We start from the raw sequence: 9,059 nt of genomic DNA, 5'->3' as shown, positions 1-9,059 counted from the left end.
TATTGCTTTCTTTGTGAAATTTATATCGATCGATTTTGTTAAATTTCGATCCGCGTTTGGAAGCCGACACATTTTCAAGTTGCAATTTTCGAAATGCACAGGTGCTATACTTTATATTGTATTATCATTTATAATTATTCGCACGATCGAGTAGTAGTCGTAAAACTATTTAGGTATGTAGGATAGCATTTCGCACCGTCGACTATGCGAGCAAAATCGTCGTTCGTGACAAATATAAAAAAAAAAAGAGCGGTATATATTTGTTAATCGTGTAATATTAATCTTGTTGTTAATTAAAATTTTAACCACAAAGGAAAACCCCCCGCAATTGCCTTACGTAATAGATGTAATTCAAATTTACAAAAGCCTATTTTGTTATTAACGTTTATAAGTATGTAAATTAATTTTTTTATATACTGTAGTTAATTTTAATAAAATTTGATATTCTTGTATAGAGATTTAATAAATCGATTTCCACAAAAATAACATGCGACTTGTTTAGCGAAACGTCCAAGTGTTTCCCCACCCAAATTTTCCCGCCGTTTATTACATTCGCAATCGTGATGAAATAATAATCGAATTCAGATGGAAATTATTTTGAACTTTTACGTAACACGGCAGTAAATTTGAATGTCGCAAAATAACTGAATAATCAATAATTTCTCTAATAGATAAGATATATCAATCGTCAAACATGTGACGTAAGCTGCACACTTTATGAGATTTTTATCCATCGATTAATTCTTATTTTGGAAACCTTTTTCCATGCTTAACATTGACATATAACTCCGTAGCCGAAAATACTGCGGATACGTATGTCGTATAAGTGGCAATCAATGAAAGATTCAAAGGCAACGACCTTTGACAGATCTGTTAATAAATTTGCCGTCAAAAATACCGACGATAGACATATACTTAATAACGTGGGGAATATCGTCTTTCACGAAGCGGATTGCCGAGGTATCGCGCGATGGTCACCGAATAAAACTTATCGTAATAAAATTTTACGAGGTAAAACGTCTACTTTTTCGTCTGTACATTTTTTTTTTCTCTTTTTCCCTCCCTTCGAACCGACTCGTAGCTTCTCCCTGCCTACTTATTGTGAAAACTAATTTACCGGGATTCATTCCGTGCATTAGCTCGGAGATGAATCGTCATCCGAGGCCGAGGATTCTTTATTCGCGCTGCGACGACGGGTCGTCGGTTCGTCGCTAATTAAATAGTCGGTCCCCCTGGTCAGAAGCACGATCCCCTCCCCCCTCCGTCAACTTCCGGAATAGGCGGACGATATCCCTCGGAATTGCCGGGACGCGGTAGAAGTTTCCTTATTCCACGGCGGTGCGCGCGGAAAAGAAAGATTTCATCGCGCGGGCGGACCACTTTGTGATTTATAGCTCGCTAACTGCTTATTGTAATTGCAGATGAGGGCATCCATTATTGTTATTATCAGCGTCGGCCGCGGAGACAGGACGCGGGATTTAGAAGCTGGCTCTCGCCTTATCGTCGCGCGGAAATGGGAATTTCTGTTCGCGGCGGACGGCGCGGCTAGAATTTTTAATGGCACTTACGGTAGAACTTATCGCGCGAAGGGAGAGGGCGAGTGAGGTGTCCGCGTTTTATTTTTATTAACATAAAATTACGGTCTTTAGTACTCTTACGAGATATAACGCGATTTAATCGATGCTGCCGAGGGACTTCGATCGACGGCGATTTATTGTACGCGTAGCACGAGGCCGCAAATTTTTATTTTATTCTTTTTCTTTTTTTTCTTTTCTTTCCACGCTGGAGCGCACGTTCGCGCGAGATATTCTTGTGCTAAAAATTGTGTGATATTTGATTACCCGGCTTATTGTGGCGCGGGAGCAATTAAAAGGTTTTGATAGCTACTGCTGAAACGTGTTTCTCTTTTCGTTTCAGTTTCCATTGTTTGATGATGGTTGCTTGTTAGTATTTCACGCTCTATACACACGCCACGCGAAGATGATATGGACTCAAAGTGTTTAACAAGCCTTTTCCTTTGCTCCTTTTTTTTTTTTTTCCTTTTTTTTTCATTCTTTCCGCACGCTTCCGTTAGACGAAACGTCTTTATAATTGCTCACCGCAAATGGACGGCTATTAATGTATACGTCTATTTGCTGGTGTTCCAGCTGCAACATCTTAATAACCGTCGAGTGCAAATATCAAGCAGTCGCTTGATGTACTTTCTTAATACCGTCCTTTTTATGTAACGTCATTTAGTGCCGTTAAAAATTTGCTAATTAAAAGTTTAATTAACGATGCAAAAGAGAAGATGCTTTACAATTATAAAATATTTTTATTTCTATTTTATTATTATTATTAATATACATATAGACATTACGGAGCGCGCGCGTCATTTACTCTAGCTGCTTCCGCGTTAAGAAAAAAACAGCGATTGATTTAATCGACGAATTTCTAACGAGCATATTTTCCTTATTACAAACATATATTCTCCGCGTAAATATTACGCAACGTCGAGCGAAGAAATTTCACAGCGGAGCGTGAAGAATTTTCTCTTTTACATCAAAGTACAACGTGCAAATGTAATTCTACTTAATTGGCCCTCCCCATTCTGTTTTTTTTTTCCTTTCGTTAAATCCACCGAACAAAACATCAGACGCATTACACCGCAATCCCGCGCATCATGTCGCCTCGCTTAAAATATATACGCCATGCTGTAAAAGCTATTTGCCTTCACGAGTGGACTATTTTTGCTGGGCGCCGAGCGTGCAACACGCCCACCGTCGCCTATAATCTAAGGCGCGAGCATCTATAATGCATGCCGGGGCCGTGAGGGTATTTCTAATCCCACGCAACCCCTCGGAGGGGGCCGCGGATAGAAAGAGTCGAAATATCGGACGTCAAAGTAGCGGAGCTGTTATCCCGAAGGGGCGAAGGCACCCTCGAATCGCGCGCGCGACGGTGAGTCACGCGAGACAACGGTTGCCGCTGATCGTTGAAGATCTCTCGCGACGAGACGGAAACGGTAAAGGGATAAGATAGCTTGGAAACACGATCCCCCCCTTGCGTGCGAGTTTACGTGCCGGGGCGAAAATCTGTAAAGCCGCCCTTTCCGATAGAGGCGAATATCGCGGGAAGAAAGAAGAGAGAAAAGGAGAGAGGAAATAAAAAAAAATTTGTGGATTTATTAACTGCGTTTTAAAAGGGGAGAATATAATTTTAACAAAGCACGAAATGCACCGAAAGCAATTAATTTCACGTCAGCAAAATTATACGGAAATACAAGGCGAGTTTTTTTTATTAATAATTCGATTGCGGTAAAGCGATATTAAATTGCGGGATATCAGACCGAATCATTTACACAATTATCGCGCCATGTGTGCTTTCTGTTTTTGTTCTTTAGATGTAAAATATTATAAAATATGAATCTTTACGGGAAATAATTTTTTACGAGGTTATTAAGGTTTTATGATGATAGAGATATAGAGCGCGCGACTTGAGCGCGTTATTCGGGTGTTGATTAATTGTATTAATTTATTTTGGGTGATTGCAATTGAGTGATTTATGACGGCGTGTTGCCAGTTCACTTACCTTTGTATTATCCGGCTAGGTTAGAGCAGGTTATTTTCCGTCTGTCCGTCCTTCCTTCCTTCCTTCCTTCCTTCCTCAACAGTCACTTGTTCTAAGCGGGACGAGTCTCGGCTGCGACGGAGAAGGTGGGCGAGGTGCTAATCCCGCACTCTGCACTGGCGATCGCCGAAACTCGCCGAAGGAGATGGCGGCCGCGATAAAAATGTTCCCCGCGCACTTTTTCTTCTGCAAATTCCTCGACAGTCACTTGCTACGAACCGAATGAGAACCTCGGCCGCGACGGAGAAGGCGGGCGAGGTGCTGATCCCGTACTCTGCACTGGCAATCTCCGAAACCCGCCGAAGGAGATGGCGGCCGCGATAGAAAATGTCCCCCGCGCACTTTTTCATCCTCAAAGTCTTCGAAAGTTACTTGTTGTAAACGGGATAAAAGTCTTGATCGCGACGGAGGAGGCGGGCGAGGTGCAGATCCCGCACTCTGCACTGACGATCGTCGAAATCCGCCGAAGAAGATGGCGAGTGAGACGGTCGCAATAGAAAACGTTCCCCGCGCACTTTTTCTTTCTCGAGTTCCTCTAAAGTCACTGCCTTCGAACGAGATGAGAACCGCTGCCGCGACGAAGAAGGCGGGCGAGGTGCAGATCCCGCACTCTGCACTGACGATCGCCAGAACCCGCCGAATGAGACGGGCCGCGATAGAAAACGTTCCCCGCGCACTGTTTCTTCCTCAAGTTCCTCGATAGTCACTTGTTGTAAACGCGATGAGAGTCTCGGCCGCGACGGAGAAGGCGGGCGAGGTTCAGATTCCGCACTCTGCACTGACAATCGCCGGAACCCGCCGAAGAAGATGGCGAACAAGACGGCCGCGATAGAAAACGTTTCCCGCGCACTTTTTCTTCCGAAAATTTCTCGACAGTCACTTGTTATACACGGAATGAGTCTCGGACGCGACGGAAAAGGCGGGCAAAGTGCACATCTCCTGACACTCTGACTATGGCGATTTACCGGAACCCGCCGAAGAAAATTGTAATGGAAGCTCGGCGTCGGAAATGTCCGAATAATACGCGGAGATATTCACGTCGGACGCTCGTTGCGCTGCACCGGCCATGTAACTTTATCCTTCCGACGTACTTTTTCAGAGTACGAAACAAAGCACAAAACGACGATTGACGTAACTCAGGCGTGCAAAAAATGATTCTCCGTTCCCGACTCGATAACGTCGACGTTTATTCGTACGCGAGACTTTCCTATGCGCGGTCAAAAATACGCGTAATTGCGGAGCGATTAGCACACGTCCGCACGCCCGAATCTCCGCAACTAGACTAAAATGGCCGTTAGAGGGAAAGAGAATACCGCGTGAAGAGAGTGAGACAGCGATAGGTGCGATCGTCTATTGAACGCTGTCCTTCTCGCGCCGAGTTCTCGGAAATACTGACCACGACGCCGAGTTAATCTGTTTACATTTTTTTTATGCGCTCGTCGAGCTCGAGACGAGTCTCCCAAAACAGAAATGCGTCCTGCTTAATGCTAGAGTATATTTTCTGGCGATTCTCAAGATCAGCTGTTACTTTCGAGCTGCGAAATCGATCGTCATACTTATAAAATTGCTGTTCGAGCAAGCTCCAAAAATAATATAATAATCCAAATATTTTTCTGTTGCGTGAATATATATTTTCCTAAAAAATCACACATTGTAAAGCGATCCTTAACAGCAATTTACACATAATCCCATTATTCTTTTTCTTAGATTGAATTTGATCATCTTGCGTTTAGCAATATAAATATTTCCTGCAGTACAAATAAAAAATTATTTAACAGAGTATTATTCGAATAAAATTAAAGAATCCTTTCTTCGATATTACTAGATGAGCGTCCGAAGTACGAAGGAAACGACACTTAGGAAAGTCATAACACTTAGGACAAGGGACAACGCAAAGAACCTATCGAGGGTGTGTTAATAAAACGAAGCGTGAGAGTGCTTCGATGTTGTCGCGGAACGAGAATGACTGAAGGGCCGAGACTTGTCAAATAATAACAATATCGGTCCACTGGGCGTTTCGTCGGGTATTTCGATGAGCAAGGCGGAGGGAAGCGTCATTTATTCGTAATGGTACCATTTCATGCGCGCGCGAACATCTCTTCCCCCTCGCCCTTATGATAACGCAGCCGTGTCGTCCCTTCGCGCCCGACATCACGATGATACATCGCCGCGGCCTTCCTCTGCATTCACGCGAGACGGAGAACGCGATCTTGGCCCCGGCCAAGGCAGATCGAACGATGCATTATTTATCCAGAATCCGAAACGAAAGTAATCGCCCGCGGCCGGGAGGATCGCGAGATCGAGATATCAATTCGGGGAGGAGGAAAACGATTTCCACATATCGGTCCGCCGTGGCCCTCTCTACCGAAGAAACCGGAGAACAGATTCCGCTATCCGATCGCTGAATTACGAAGCATCTCCCCCGAAACGAGTGCCCGAATAATATACGAAATGCTAACTCACCGTCATTTAATTAAAGAAAAAAAAAATAATAAAAAATACATAGATATTAAATTGTATACTATCTTGAAATATACGCGGTGTTATATTAATGTTATATTAATTATACGTGACCGGAAATTTAATTTTATATAAAAACTGGCGATATATTATACGTATAGCATACTTATGTAAACGATATGATAATCAGTTGTTACATTATTCCTTCTTTTATTCGTAATATAATTCGGAAACAAAGAGAAGGTAATCTAGATATTCTTTAAAATGTATGTTATGCATTTGAAAGAAGAGACATACCGGGCTCGCCAAAGGGACACCAATAGTCGAACAATGCCGTCGTACCAAAAAAAAGGAAACCTTATCGCGCGATGAATCGAATCGACATGATTCGATGCAAACTACGAACGTTCTATTCTGTAACGAGTACGTGTCGCCTTATATGCTTAATGGAAAGCGAACCCGCGTTTTAATATTCCTTCCTTCGCATTATCATTCTAATTAGTTTCCTCTTGTATTCAGTATCTTTTGATTATACGTTCCTACACTTTAGCTGATTATATACTTTTGAATGAAACGCGTAATTTTATGTACGTATACGAGAATCTTAAGCGACGTATAGAAATTCTTTCCTTACGCACGATTAACTGATAATATATAAATTAATTTTTAATTCGTTCGGATATACATTACAAATTAATATCGTAAGATCTGTTGTTTAAATAAGAAAAAAGGAATAAAAAATCACTTCCTGTTCTAAACGTAACATATCGCGGAATATGCTTTTTACAAATCTTTTTACTGTTATAATTTGGCTGAAATAATTTCCCCGTACGTTAAAAAGGCAGCACTCTTTATTGCTCGTTGAGCTCGTTGAGCAAACTGCGCACATTAAGAAATGGGACGTATAATATAACGGGATGTATAATAAGTTCAGTTCTTTCATTTGAAAAAATTTCCTCGTTTTCTTAGAAATAAAAACGAAGCTCGAAATTGCTCTACCTTGCTCATTACAAAACCTCCACAAATCTCGTCGGACACGCGTGTTGAGGATACTTCTTTTTTTTTTTCCTTTTTCTCCTTTTTTTTTTATACAAGGATATCGCGTGATGAAATTTTAAACAGCATGTATGGGGCTCGTAAATACAATTTTTACAAAGTTTCATGAAACATTAAGAGCCCCTTTTATTTCTCCCTAGGAAGAGCAAACTCCGCACCGCTTAAACTACGTGACCGCGCTAGCTTCCACCGCGTGCGGAAGGTATCAGCGCGGCTTATTCCCGTGGCAGATATAAATTCATATGGATGACGAAGTAGGGGCCCATTAGTCGCAGCCTAACGCGGGATCTAACCGAAAGCCGGCGCGAATCTTTCCATTTGCATGTTTACGGTGGCTCGGTATTTTATTGTCCGGCAAAAGTTTGCGGCGCGACCACCCAGGGAAACGACGGCGGCGGCGGGCGTCGAGGGGCGAAATATGTATAGAGAGACATTTATTATCGTCTGACGCGAGACAAACGAGTAGTTGATTACGGGTATATTGTCAGCGATGTCCCACGGACGAAGCAAATTCCATGGAAACGGCATCCGGCCGACGCTGGGCAATACGCGCGTGATGTTTAAATATTTTCTCTTAATCTACGTGGACAAATTGTGATGCACGATGCTTCGGGACGTGTATAATCTTTATATAAATCTCGTTCCTTTTTAACAATCAGAAGAAACTATACGCGCGCGCTATTTTTTAAGACTTCAATTACGAATTACGAAAAGAAAAATTATGCGACTCACCTTCAGCGGAGTTGTAGAGTTTTGACTGTAACATAAAATGAAAAACATTAATGTAGACATGACGATGTATCGATTAATAAATTTAATAAAAAAAAAAAGGTAAAGGTTTTTTCTACAGATTTTATAAAGATAAATTTATATTTACCTATAAGTTGCTCCGCCGATGTATGATGCCCCCCGGGCCTGCTCCTCCTCCCAGATGGGACGTGTCGAGTCATCCTTCCGCGCCGCGCACATGTCACTCGCGAACACCCCGACCGTGAATTTAGAAACCCGAAATTTACTGATTACATTCGCGCGTTATATTTCGGTAGTCCTGAAAAAGAAAATCCTGAAAAAAATACAAGTTACTGACTTACCCAATCTGCAAGACAGCGGAGTTGTAAAATACTGCCGGTGGCTGTAACATAAAGAAAAAAAAATTAATGTAGACGTGTTAATTAGTTTATAAGTTTAACAAAAAAAAAAAGTAAAAGTATTTTTTTTTAATTTAATTTAAAAAATTGATATTCACCTATAAGTTGCTCCGCCGATGCATGATGTCCCCCGGACCTGCTCCTCCACTCAGATGGGACGTGACGAGCCATCCTTCCGCGCACTGGACACTCGCGAACGCATTTCCGTATAAAAGATCGTAATAAAAAAACGCCGGAAAACTTGCGGCACTCCCGAACGCCCGACGAACCGGCTGCGGTTCGTTCAAATCATTTATTTCGGCGATAACGGCACTATAATATCTGTAACAAAAGAAAGATACAAAATAGAAATTAGTAACATTCTGTAAATGAAGTCAGTCTAATAAAAAAAATTTTTAAGTAAAGCCGAAGTGATCCTTACTTTCGAGATGTTGCGTCGATGCCCGATGCCTTTCCTAGACCTCCTCCTCCTCTCAGGATGTCGGGGATGTAAAGCAGACCAAGATCCTGTAACACAAAAATTAATATTAAATTGCAGGAGCGTTCACATTAATATTTATTGACAGACTATTAATATCAGAGAAATAAAAAAGAAATAATTCTTACCGTGGAACTGCTCCGTCGAAGCACGGTGCCTTTCCACGAGGCCACGAGGCACGAGGCCTCCTCCTCCTCTCAAAATGTCTAGAATAGGTACTGCAGCTTCTCCTCATCTAAAACAGAAACGAGAACAACGATTATTAAATGACGATATTTGTCGATGCGTTCTAACTGTATCCTCGACCG

The 9,059-nt window shown here is 42.1% G+C and overlaps 1 protein-coding gene and 1 long non-coding RNA gene across 3 annotated transcripts in view; both read right to left on the bottom strand.

Moving 5' to 3' along the window:
• Lubel (Linear Ubiquitin E3 ligase) overlaps positions 1-3,892 on the bottom strand; it is a 44,616-nt gene extending 40,724 nt beyond the window's left edge. For both annotated transcript variants that reach the window (XM_070670068.1, XM_070670067.1), the window contains exon 1: positions 3,571-3,892. The gene's annotated coding sequence lies outside the window, so the exon portion shown is untranslated. The remainder of the gene's footprint in view (positions 1-3,570) is intronic.
• A 3,343-nt stretch (positions 3,893-7,235) lies between these two features.
• Positions 7,236-8,595, bottom strand: LOC139110359 (uncharacterized). The gene is made up of 3 exons (XR_011546987.1): positions 8,372-8,595; positions 8,003-8,257; positions 7,236-7,882 (listed from the first exon to the last, which is right to left on the bottom strand). It is a non-coding gene; the product is annotated as an uncharacterized lncRNA (long non-coding RNA).
• Positions 8,596-9,059: the final 464 nt, after the last annotated feature.

The sequence above is a fragment of the Cardiocondyla obscurior genome, linkage group LG20 (genome assembly GCF_019399895.1).
Source record: "Cardiocondyla obscurior isolate alpha-2009 linkage group LG20, Cobs3.1, whole genome shotgun sequence".
Classification (NCBI taxonomy): Eukaryota; Metazoa; Arthropoda; class Insecta; order Hymenoptera; family Formicidae; genus Cardiocondyla; species Cardiocondyla obscurior.
The sequence above is the reverse complement of the archived record's forward strand: the minus strand, read 5'-3'. Positions and strand labels throughout refer to the sequence as shown.